The sequence below is a fragment of the Triticum aestivum genome, chromosome 7A (genome assembly GCF_018294505.1).
Source record: "Triticum aestivum cultivar Chinese Spring chromosome 7A, IWGSC CS RefSeq v2.1, whole genome shotgun sequence".
Lineage (NCBI taxonomy): Eukaryota > Viridiplantae > Streptophyta > Magnoliopsida > Poales > Poaceae > Triticum > Triticum aestivum.
Genome location: NC_057812.1, coordinates 537,504,691 through 537,517,101, shown reverse-complemented (window position 1 = coordinate 537,517,101; position 12,411 = coordinate 537,504,691). Strand labels below are relative to the sequence as shown.

The window sequence follows — 12,411 nt, the reverse complement described above, 5'->3', positions numbered from 1 at the left end:
GATCGCGTGAATTAGGACATGGGAAAACAATCCAGCAGTCAACTGAGGAGAGTATCCTTACCTAACCCACTCCGTTGGAGATGCAATAATACTCTCAATTCTGTAAGGAAGGCTGACTTTTGTCTTAATGTGTTCCAAAGCTTATGTACGCAAGATGCTAATCTACAAAGCATTCTTTGGAGGAACACACCTATGTGAGCATGACTGCTAGTCACAGTCTATGAGATTGGGTCATCTGTAGAAGCTCATGAGAAGGTACGGAGTATGACTAATAAGCTCCACACGTGGGATTTAGCCTTCGGTAGCCATGTATCAGTTGACAATAGGCGAAACTTCTGCACGCCAAACTGACAATTCAAGGCATAGTTCATTGTTTAGTTGTGAAGAAGTCTAATCCTATTGCTCTAGTTGGAAGTTTAACTTAATAGTCTCCACTGAAAATTCTGGTATATCAAACATTGTATGGAACAGTTGACAAACTTATGTGCCTCGAGATCTGGTGGGGGATTGATGTATTATGGATGGGCTTAGGCCCATATAAGATAATAATCCCTAGTTAATATCTAAGGCCCATGCATGTGTACGACAAGTGGTGGGAAGTGTGGGAAGTTTAGTACCATACTGCTACAGTAAGAAGAGTGAGACCTCTTTATAAGGGCTGCTCCATCATTTGCTATTGGTAGCTTGGGAATATGAGCTGTACACGCGCGCTCCTCCTCCGCCGCTCGCCTCGCCTCGCCACGCCTCGCCGCGTCACGACACGCACGTGCCGCAGGATGCGGGAATGAGCCGAGCCGAAGTTTATTTTTGACGGTCAGGAATGGTTAATTAATCTCGGATTAATTAACGAGTCGCTTACGGAAGTGCCACTGTCCGAGACGTTGGATCGTGGGCTGTTCGCGGACTCGGCCATGGGCCTGAGCCCAGGCCCATCTACCTGACGGCCTATATAAGAAGGCACTGGCTAGTGGAGTGAACGCTAACTCAGTTCACTCACTCCCTCTCGCACAACCCTAGCCGTCATCTATTGTTCCTATCTCTGTGCTGCTTCCGACGATCCCATCCCGACGACGCGTGCACGGTTGGTTGGGAGAGCAGGTGCCTCCGGAACCCTGTCGTTCGAGATCCTGCCCGGGAGAACGGCAATAAGGTTTTTGGGAAGCGTCTCGACGCGACTGCTCCCGATCCGTCCCCGTCTCCGTCCGCCTCTGCTTCCACTACTTCCCCTGCATCGATCCCATGGCTGACGACGAAGCCATCAAGAAGAAGGCCTCGACCGATGCCGAGGCTACTGCTGCCGCCGCCCTGTTGGCCTGGTCAATCGGAGGGTTTGACTCGTTCATCCCCTATTTGCTCGTTTATGTGCTAGCCGTATATATGTTGTTCATAGATGTTTCGGTTTTATGTACTGTACGTGCTCACATGCTTAGATATCAGTATGAGATGCATACCATATTTGCCATGCTTACTGTTTACTTATGGATTAGATTAGTCGAAAAAGTGCTAATATTTCCAACAATAGGCTGGTCTTCTTGTGTCGAGGATCAAATGGTTCAGTGCAGGAACTATCTGGCAGCTCATATCTTGGCAATTTACTCTGTTATGATTGGTTGTTGCATCATTGTGAGTATCTAGTTCGTCAAATATATAGTTCACACATTTATCTCTACTAGTAAGCGTGCACGTGCAACACACGTCTCCATTAACACATAATTTGTACCCATTTATATGCAACAAGGCCATACACACATAAATATATAGGAGTGGCCAAGTGTAAATCGACTGAAAATTTAAAATGGGCCAGTCGATTCTTTCCGGCCATCCGATGCAAAATGAACAATACGATCCCTTGTTCAACCCCGGGACTTTCTTCTACCTCCGACAATTCCTTCCCCTAGTCGTCCAATGGACCGCCAGCCACCATCGTCTGGCCCTCCCTGGAACCTCCTCCCACCGCCGTGCCGCTGCCGCCCTTGGCCTCTCCTGTTTTTCTCCGGGAACCTTCACCATTGCTATGCTACTTCCCCACCCCTACCCTAAGATAGATGATGAGGTAGCTTGCCAGCAAGCTTCTTCCTCCCCTCCAGTGAGCTTCTTCCTCCTCTTCGCCTATTTCTCCCTTCAACCAAAATCGACTAACCCGAATTTGAAAGTCAAGCGACTAACATGTAGCTATTGTGTAAATATATATCTCATGCACATCAGACAATATTACCTATTTAACGTTACAATAAATGTATGGAAGCAGAAATATCATTCAATTCATCTATTGATAAAAAAATTGAATTGGACAACACCGGACACTATATGTGACTTGGCCAAAAGGGCTAAAAACAAGAGAAGGTAAAAGAAAAAAGACACACCAGACGCCCCCTCTCAGTTCTCCTTGGTCCTTGCCTCGTCACCTACCTTCCCGACCCTTATCTCTTCACTGTCTCCCCACCACTCCCTATTCCATGGTGGCCACAAGCCCACAGCTCTCTCTCTCTCCTCAGACCGCCCCTCCTGTTTTTCCCCACCGCCGACGCGAGGTCCCGCACTCTTCCCACTCTTCTCAACCCCTCCTCCTCAAATCGGTCGCCGAAGTGCCCGAGGATCCGCTCGAGCTCGGCATGGTCGCTGGGCGCGGGACGAAGGCCGACGCGAAGGCGCGGGACTCGTCTCCACCAGATCGGCGGCCGTGGCTGTCATGCGTCGCAACCTCCGCCCCTGGTTCCTTCCTCTCTATATCGCTCGTCGGCGGCTCCCACCACCCTGTGTGTGCGACTGCGCTGCGCCCTGCAATGCCCAGGCACGACAGCAGTACCCCGGTGTCTGGTCCCCTGCAAGTGCAAGCCGGCGCCGGTAGACGATCTATTCCCCTCTTCGGCTTTCATATATGCTTATTTCTGATTTGAGGTACTCCCCATTACCCACTTCTGTTAATCCCTAATTGCTATCCATTCCTGTATAGTACATATGTAGCTCAGTAGTCTAGGTTTAAGCATGAGAGTCATTTTAGAATCGGGGAGAAAAAATAGAAGTTGGGGTGATTTTATTTTCGTACTGTCTAATCTTGGAGTAAGATGTTCGATTAGACGTTCTTAACTTCGCTGCAACAACTGTTATGAGTGGGGATTCTAGTTAGTTAATATTCTTGAGGCAACCATGCTGCGATAAAGTTGATTGATTGGTGGATTTGGATTCTGGGTGGCTAGGGGCGCTAGGGACCAAGACGGATGAGGTAGATTTGGCTTGATCCCGCTAAAGAAATTTACTTCTGTTTTGAAAAAAGAAAGCATGTTTTTAGAAGTTTTCAAATGCGAGCTTTATAGTAAATCAAAGAGGATCAAGAGAAGCATAGTAGGTTACTACAGTAGGATAAGTATGTATGAGTGTATGACTCTAGGATAATACAGGTTGACGAATGAATAATTGATAATGTAGGATAATGATGATGCTATGGCTGTCATATAAAGGACGGTGGTTGGTTAAAAGAGCTTATCACCTCAAAAAATGCCTTTCTGTGAATAACTTGCCTTTTTAGAAGTCCATAAACATCTCTGACATCTTCAGTACTACTTACAACAGCTGCACAAGTGATATTCATGATATAGCACAACCGTTTAGATATATTTCTTGTTGTCCCGGACCCCCGGTTATAACATAAGTTATTTTGCAGGCTTAGACGAAATGGATATTAAAGACCATCTAAGAGTGAGGGAATTTGTTCCATCCTAAATTTTTGGGACTGGAATAAACACAAAGATGGGAATGGGAGGCATACCTGCCTGCCATATACATCAACCTGAAGCTTTCAAGCGTTGTACAGAACAAGTAATTGACAGGTTTACTTCATGATAGTCTTGGATTTGGTTTGGCCAAAATGATCAGGTACTTACTCACTTAATTCTGAATATACCAGTTATTTGTTGAATGTATCAGTTAGACAACGGTGATACATCAAAGTGTCTCATTAACTGAAACGACTTAATTTTGGAGGAGGACTACCCTGTTTCCAAATCCTAGCTCCGTCGTTGATTCTACCTGAATTTACTTTAGTAGATCTTCTCTTGTAAATTCAAATTGTTTCCGAGCCTATATGTTTGGTTTCATATTGTTGTTTATCATGCAATACTTATCCTGCAGCTGCACAAGTGATATTTACTCTCTTGGTAATGGAATATAACCTCATTTATGTACAGAAAAATGCATATTTTTGAACTGGGTTTTCTTATCCACTCTCTTGGTCCAAGTTACAAATAGATCGTACTAACTGGGTTTTCTTATCCACTCTCTTGGACCAAGTTACAAATAGATCATACTGACTGGGTCATATTCATTCAGTCATACAGATTTGAATACTATACTGTTAAAACAATATGATGGAGGTCTCCAGTTTGATGCACTGTTAAAAATCATGCTGAAGTCACAGGAGGTAGATCTATTATGATCTGTACAAAGATGATGCATTCATCATCACACTGTTGTAAATATGCAAATTTGAGAGTGAAGAACATTGTTATAAAGTTGCAAATTTGACAGGGATTAGGGAAGGACAATGAATTACGCATATATATGTTAAATAGAATTTCCTGTAAAATCAGGAACTGATCGGCCCCATCACATTAACCCAATTGAATATCATGTAAAATCATACCGTGTTCCATTGGTGCAGGCAGGTGCGTTGCCTGAGGAGTTCGTCGGTGCCGATGTCGTCAGTTGTGGAAGGCGGCGATGGCTAACAGTGGCTGGGCGGCGAAGGTCCAACAGTGGCTTGGCGGCGCCGACGTCTGACTGTAGTGTGCGTCTGAACGGCGACATCGAAGAAAGTCTGAATGGCGACGTCGAAGAAAGACATCGAGATTAACTGGGATGGAACTGGCCACATATTGCGCACAAGAGGATAGTCTGCACTTGCGTTGGCGAGAAGCTCGTCGACGCGGGCGTCGTCTGCTGCGCACGGCGGCGATGGCGCAGGACAGGGCGGGCTGCTGCGACGTACGTCCGGGGTGGGCAAAGGCAGGTAGATCAAGCCGATTCCCAGAAGTTTAGCCATTTGTTGTGAGGCAGGCGTGTTAATTCCCGTTAATTGTGGCTAATTTTCTGTAGTTGATTGGCTCGTATGTGTATATATGTTTTTGACGCGAATGCAATGGGTGGACGTGTTTTTTTTTTTGCGGGGGAGGTGGAACTGATCGATGGCAGAGTTTCGTCCGCTACTATAAATTGCTAAACGCACATAGGTGAGGGCTGACTTTTATGTGGACGGTTAGATGCCTGATCTTGGGGTGGTAATTTGTTTTGTTTGCCCTGTGTACATTTATCTGGGAAGAATATGTTTGCTTGTTTAATAGTAGTAGAGAAGTAGAGATAGACTGCTGATGATGTAGCTTTCTAATTCTTTTTTTTAACACAGCTTTCTAACATTTTGTTTGTTTTTTTGCGGATATTATGACATTTTCTTTGAGCTGCATTTCTTTCGGGAGACTTATGTATTATGTAGGTGTTGATTATGCTCTGGCACTTACGGGATTCGATCTTACCACACAAAAAAGTGTTGTAAAATGTTTCTATAGATCCTGGATTTCCTGTAGCAAAGTAGACCTCATGTATAAGATTTATTATCCAATGAAACAAAATCATGTGCTCATGGGAAATCTTGTCTGTAGAGTACTATTGTTTGGCATTCCTCCTTTTCTTCAGCTGTTGGTTTTGTCGGCGTATGCCATGGGCATTGGGCTAGTACATCAGCCCCACATAATGTTTTTTCTTGCGGGCAATGTTGATTCTAAGCAGCTTCAAACAAATGAGATTTTGAAGGATTCCTAGCATGTCGAGGGATGTCCATTTAAATACTACCCCCTCTATCCCACTTTATAGTGCGCATCATTTCCAGCTCTAATACTAAAGAGTGAGGTGGAGCTGCAGTTTTGACTAAACTAGCCATACATGCATGTGGTCTGTCCAACCCAGTGGGTGCTCCTACATGTCCCGTGAGTCAAACACATTGTTATCTTTGCCCAAATAAGCTTAGCGCCGCATATGTGCACTACATTGCAGAATTTTACAGAAAAAAGTAGGGCCAATTCCAGTTCTGCCTCTAATTTGAACCCACTACTCAGTTTTGCCCCTAATTTTCAGGTATGCTCAGTTTTACCCCTCTGCCGTTAGTGTCACTTATAGAAATGCGCTTTTGCGCTGTTACCGTCCGGTCAAAGTACTTTGACCATCCAGAAAAAAATAGCAAAAAAAATCAAAAAAATATGAAATTTGGTGGGATCGAAGATAGTCATGTCCGCAAGGCGCGTGCACAATTTTGTGTTGGTTGGACACTCTGGGAGCTCGTGGCAAAGGAAAAAAATAATAATTTATGCCTATGAACAGTAAATTCAAAAAAAATAGCAAAAAAGTTCAAAAAAAATTGAATTTATTTGGCGTCAAAGAGGCTTGAGTGCACAAGGTGCTTGCAAGTTTTGGTGATCAAATGAAGTACGAGGCGCTCTAGAGAAAAAAAAAATACTGCATTTTTTCAAAGTTTTTTTGAGCTAAAATTTGTTTTTTTTCTCCACGAGCTCCTACGATGTCCAAACACAACAAAAACGTGCACACATCTTGCGAACCTGAATATCCTCAGTCCCACGAACTTTCATATTTTTTTTGATTTTTTTCTATTTTTTTTGAATTTACTACTCGCATGCGTACAAAATTTATGTTTTCCTTTGACACGAGCTCCCGGAGTGTCCGAACGGCATGAAAATGTGCACGCGCCTTGCGGACATGACTATCTTCGATCCCACCAAATTTCATATTTTTTTTGATTTTTTTGCTATTTTTTCAGGACGGTCAAAGACCTTTGACCGGACGGTAACGACAGAGAAGGGCATTTCTATAAGTGAAACTAACGACGGAGGGGCAAAACTAAGCATATCTAAAAATTAGGGGCAAAACTGAGTAGTGGGTTCAAGTTAAGGACATAGATATAAATGTCCTAAAAAAGTATACGCACTATAAAAGAGAACAGCGGGAGTATGACAATTCAACCAGTTCAAATTGGACGGACCGACCACCGAAACTATAATTCCTTTAATGTACCAAAACTCTACCTCAAGATACCTATCGCCACGAGGGACTCACGGCAAAGTTTTGCAAGCACTACACCAAAGGACTTGCATCGGTGCTGTGTTGGACGTTGAATTTTGGTACATTGAAAGAATCATACTTTGCCACCTCGAAAGGTAAATTCAGCATCTCTCTGGTCATGCGATCATGGGGCCATCCTAAGGCAAATAATTAACGACAAAAGTAACGAGCGAACGTTCTCACCTTGTCGATAGATCCGAACAAGTTCGATCGGCTCCAGCGCTCCACCTTCCGTCCGCTTTTCATTTTTCGCAAAAAAATGAGCAGCAGTAGGAATCAATCCTTCCACCTATTGCACGCATTCTACTACCGGTAACCAGCCCAGCTAACGCTTTCATGTGGTTAAAGATATGTTACACTTGCTTTTATCGTATTACTACTCCTTTGCATCTACAACCAAAAAACTAGAAAATAAATTTGATGTGTGTGTGTGTGGTGTCTTTGGACTCGGACTTGAGTCTCTCGTAACTAAGCTCCAGCCCATTAACCTGCTCACTTAATACTTTTTTTATTGTCTTACCCCCTAATTTTATGCTTTTAAATAGCCTTTTGGTAACAGTAGGCAGTTGTATATATAGTATTAAAAGCGCTATTGTCTCTCTCCATTATGGTAGTATGTCTCGTTGTCTTGCTTTCATTTCCACCTTGTCCGAGAAATATAAATAATGGGCTGAAAAATTAAGAGCATTGAAATGAGAGCACACAATCCTTGCTTCCATTATGGTAGCATGTTTCTCTCCATTTAAAGACCAGAGCACGCAACCAATGCATGTCATCGGGCTCCTGGACTTGATAACTTAGGTACAGAAACCACGATAACTTTGCCTCCATGGATAAAAGTTGTTGAAAACCTATCACCGTAACTTCTTTGTAAATAGCATGATAATATACACTCCGGACTTGATAATTTAGGAATAAACACCACGATAACTTTCACCAGTGGAAAAAACTTGTTGAAAACATACTCCAGTAACATCTGTGTAAATACATGGTAATATAGGCTCCCGGACCTGATAACTTAGGTACAAATACCATGATAATTTTGACCCGCGAAAAAAAGTTGTTGAAAAAACACTCTGATAACTTTTTTGTGTGTAAATAGCATGATAATATCGGCTACCGGTCCTGATAACTTGGGTACAAACACCACGATAACTTTGATCCCATGAGAAAAATTGTTGAAAACATACAACCGATAACTTCTTTGTAAATAACATGATAATATACACTCTCAGACTTGATAACTAAGGTATAAACTCCACAATAACTTTGACCCGTAGAAAAAAGTTATTGAAAACATACTCCAGTAACATCTGTGTAAATAACATGGTAATATAGGCTTTCCGGACCTGATAACTTAGGTACAAACACCACGATAACTTTGACCCATGAGAAAACTTCTTGAAAACATACTCTGATAACTTTTTGTGTAAATAGCATGATAATATAGGCCCCGGTCCTGATAACTTAGATACAAACACCACGATAATTTTGACGTTATTTTTTGTTGTTGAAAACATACCACTGATAACTTCTCGTATAAATAACATGAGCTGATAACATGGAAAAATGTTGTTAAAAATACCTCCCAATAACTAATGTGTAAACAACATGATAATACACACACATAAGAGCTGATAACTCATATACAAATATCATGGTAATTTTTTGACCGAGGGAATGAAAATTGTTGAAAAAGATACCCTCAATAATCTTTGTGCAAGATAGTAATATACACAACAAAGCTGATAACTCGCTGCAAACATAATAATCACTTTTTGACCCCTGGATAAAGTTTGTTGAAAACATACCCCCCGAAACTTTTGTGTAAATGACACGGTAACTTATGTATGACAGACGTGATAACTCACGTAGCCCGGGTGTGGTAACTTTTGGTCCGAAAAAAAGTCATCAGAACATATCAACATGGGATCTAGTTTCGAAGATCTCGTCGAGACACTTTTTTTTGTGAAGACGGTTTTTTAATCGGGGTGATGGTTTGAGCTACAAAACATTTTGAAGTTTGAAAAAAAAGAATCTAGAATGACATCAACTTTCGTCCTTTAGTGAATATATGCATGTAATTAGAGGAAGGAGTGCACGTGAAAGGAAAATTAGTCATTCTAATGCATGCATGTATATAATTAGAGTGAAGTAAGAATTGTTCTTGCCTATTGCTAAAATCCGAACGTTTGGTAGTTATAAAAGTCCAATAATTAATATTTGTAACCGTCAGCAGAAAGGCTGAGATTTCCACCGACTAATTTAAGACGTGGCACTAGTAGAAAACGGGCCTATTGTCCCGGTTCGTAAGGGCCTTTTGTCCCGGTTCCTGAACCGGGACTAAATGGTCGTTACTAATGCCCTGTCCCTTTAGTCCCGGTTCAGTCCAGAACCGGGACAGATGGGCCTCCACGTGGCCTGTGCGCGGAGCCCAGGCAGGAGGGCCTTTGGTCCCGGTTGGTGGCACCAACCGGGACCAATAGGCATCCACACGTCAGCATTTTTGTGGCTGAGGTTTTTGTTTTTTTAAAGGAGGGGGGGGGGGGGTTAATTTAGGCGTTTCATCTATTGTGTTAGCTAGCTATAATTAATAGAGAGAAGTGTCCTCTCTTATGTCCATGCTTGGTCGACGCTACGTACTATACATACGTATAAAGAGGACTAGACACGCTAGCTAGCTAGTAAGTAAACGAAGGAAAAAGAAGATCGTCATGAACATATATGCATACAGAGAGAAGTGATATCGACCACATCTCCTTCTCCGAGAGATTGGTCGAACAATAAGTTCTCGTATATCTATCTGATAGTACCGGCTACATATATACAATAATTATCCAATATAATCTCCTAACATACGGACGCATGGTTCACATAGTATTCTCCGTCTTCAGCGATCACGTGGTCAAGAAAGAATGCCGCCAATTCCTATTGAATTGCTCGCATGCGAGCTGGTGCTAGGAGTTCATCCCGCTTCCGAAACATCTAATTTGAAGAAGGGGATCAATACATATATATATATATATATATATATATATATATATGAATGAATGAAACTCAACACAAATGATGGTAACAAAATAAAATTATGAATGTTGTTATTTACGCACTTCATATTGTTCGTCAGAGTAGCCCCGCTCACAGGTCGTGTGGCGGATGGACTCGCAAATGTAGTATCCACAGAAACCATTCCCTTGTTCCTGCCACAACCACTTTACAAGAAATAGAGGTCAATCAAACTGATAAGCAAGAATGCCAAATGGTATTGATGAAACTAGCGCTTGAATCACTAGGAGATGCGTGGAACATGCTACTATAGTACTTACTTTCGGGTGTCTAAATTGCAGCTTCTTCGGCAGTCCCGAAGCTTTTTTGGTGAATTTTCTCCAAACCCTGCTAGACAAAGAAAACAATTACTTGATATATCAGGAAATGAACAAAGTTGCTGATATGGTGGATAATGATCGATTTAACTTACTTCTCGAGCATTTGAGTCATGTCCGCATAGTCCTGGGGATCTTTTCGTCTCGAGTCTAAGACGGTTACTAGTCCCTGCTCAAGCTTAATCTCTAGGAGAATATAGTGGAAACTGCACACGCATGCATAACTCATCAATTACATTACTATAATCTTGACTAATATATAAGGGAAACCGAATATGCACAAGACAATAACACTCACTTGAAGTTGTAAGGAAAGAGTATTATATCTTTGTTTTCATTTATTACGAACGATTGTAGCAAGTTGGCCTCAGTATCTGCGGCATGAAATTTAACCTCAGTTGCATCTATGAGATTTGTGTTAATGAACCCAATATCACCTATTTATCTTTTCTTCAATTCGATGATCTTCAATCTGCATAATATAGTGAGGATAATTATAAATACATGCAATGAAAGAGCTGAGCTATATAGAGAGACTTAATGACAGAAGTAGTACTACTTACAAACAGTAGCAGGTGACCGTTGCTTTATCGAGGACCAATTGATTGAAAAATTGAAAACTCCTCAAATGGAACAGGCAACAGTTCAATTCCAATGAGATCATGCTCCCTTTTAACTCTCACATACAAAGTATTCCTCCCCCAGACTCTCTGCGGATTTTCAAGTACCAATCATGCAATCTTCGCATCATCGTTGATAGAGATCTTTCATTTTTGACGAGAGGCTTCCCGTACTCGTATCTTTGTATCTGCACCTCCAAGAAATCATAATGTACATCGTCGGGCAGGTAATCTCCAAGATTGCTATAACCGGGCACCATCCTCGGATCATTAGCGACGATGTCGCTAGGCACCTTGAGTGGGGGGCACGATTGCTTCGCTTGTTCGCCGAGCTGGGCAATTTGTTTCCCAGCTCGTCGTTCTTTCAGCCTTTGATCACTGACGGTACTTCCCGACCGCTCCGCTTTGGCAAATGCCTTTCCAATAATGCGCTCATAGTTGCCTTTCAGCGTAGACTTGGGTGGTTTTGTCAGGGCAGCCAGAGTGCGATTCGCTTTCACCGGATCTACCTTCTCCTCCGAAGGTGGATGTTTCTTTGCTTTCACCCCTTCAAAGAAGTTCCTCACTTCTTCTCGCGCAATCTCGACATTCTCCTCCGGGGTTCTCGTATGGTAACTTCTCTAGAGTCTTCAGAGAAGGACCGAATCTGTATGTCCTCCCGCCTCTGGCTGTACTGCTAGACGCCGGCAGAGCAGACAGAGCGGCTATCTTCTTTACTTGCTTACGAGGCGGAGGAGAAGGACTACAACGCGCCGGAGCGGCGGCGGGTCTCTTCCTCCCTTGCTAACGAGGCGGAGAAGGAGGAGGTTGGCTGCTCGGGTGTGCCGGTGCAGGCAGAGAAGGAGGCGGAGTGCCGCCACGCGCCGGAGAATGAGCCGGCCGAGTGCCCTGATCGTCACTCGCCGGAGGAGGAGGTGATGGTGGAGTCGGAGTGCCCTGACTCGCCGGAGGAGGAGGAGGAGGAGGCGGAGGCGTCCAGTTCGGAAGGTTGATGAGCTCCTTCCGCCATAGGCATGGAGTCTTCAGAGCAGAACCCAGCCGAGTCTCCCCTTCACTGGTAGGGTGGTCAAGCTGGAGGTCCTCAAATCCCTCCGTTATTTCATCCACCATCACCCTAGCATATCCTTCTGGAATCGGCCGGCGGTGAAAAGTTGCGCCGGGTTCAGTAGGAAAAACAAAGCCAACAGCCGCCTTGACCTTCATATTAATCCATTGCGTCATAAGGTGGCAATTTTGAGACTCCGTGATAGCATCCACGGGATAGCTGGCAGGAGCCGTCAAGACAT

General features: G+C 43.3%; 1 long non-coding RNA gene across 1 annotated transcript; it reads left to right on the top strand.

The window, feature by feature from the left end:
- Positions 1–2,374: 2,374 nt before the first annotated feature.
- On the top strand, positions 2,375–5,415 carry LOC123148013 (uncharacterized). The gene is made up of 3 exons (XR_006473586.1): positions 2,375–2,898; positions 3,662–3,873; positions 4,658–5,415. It is a non-coding gene; the product is annotated as an uncharacterized lncRNA (long non-coding RNA).
- Positions 5,416–12,411: the final 6,996 nt, after the last annotated feature.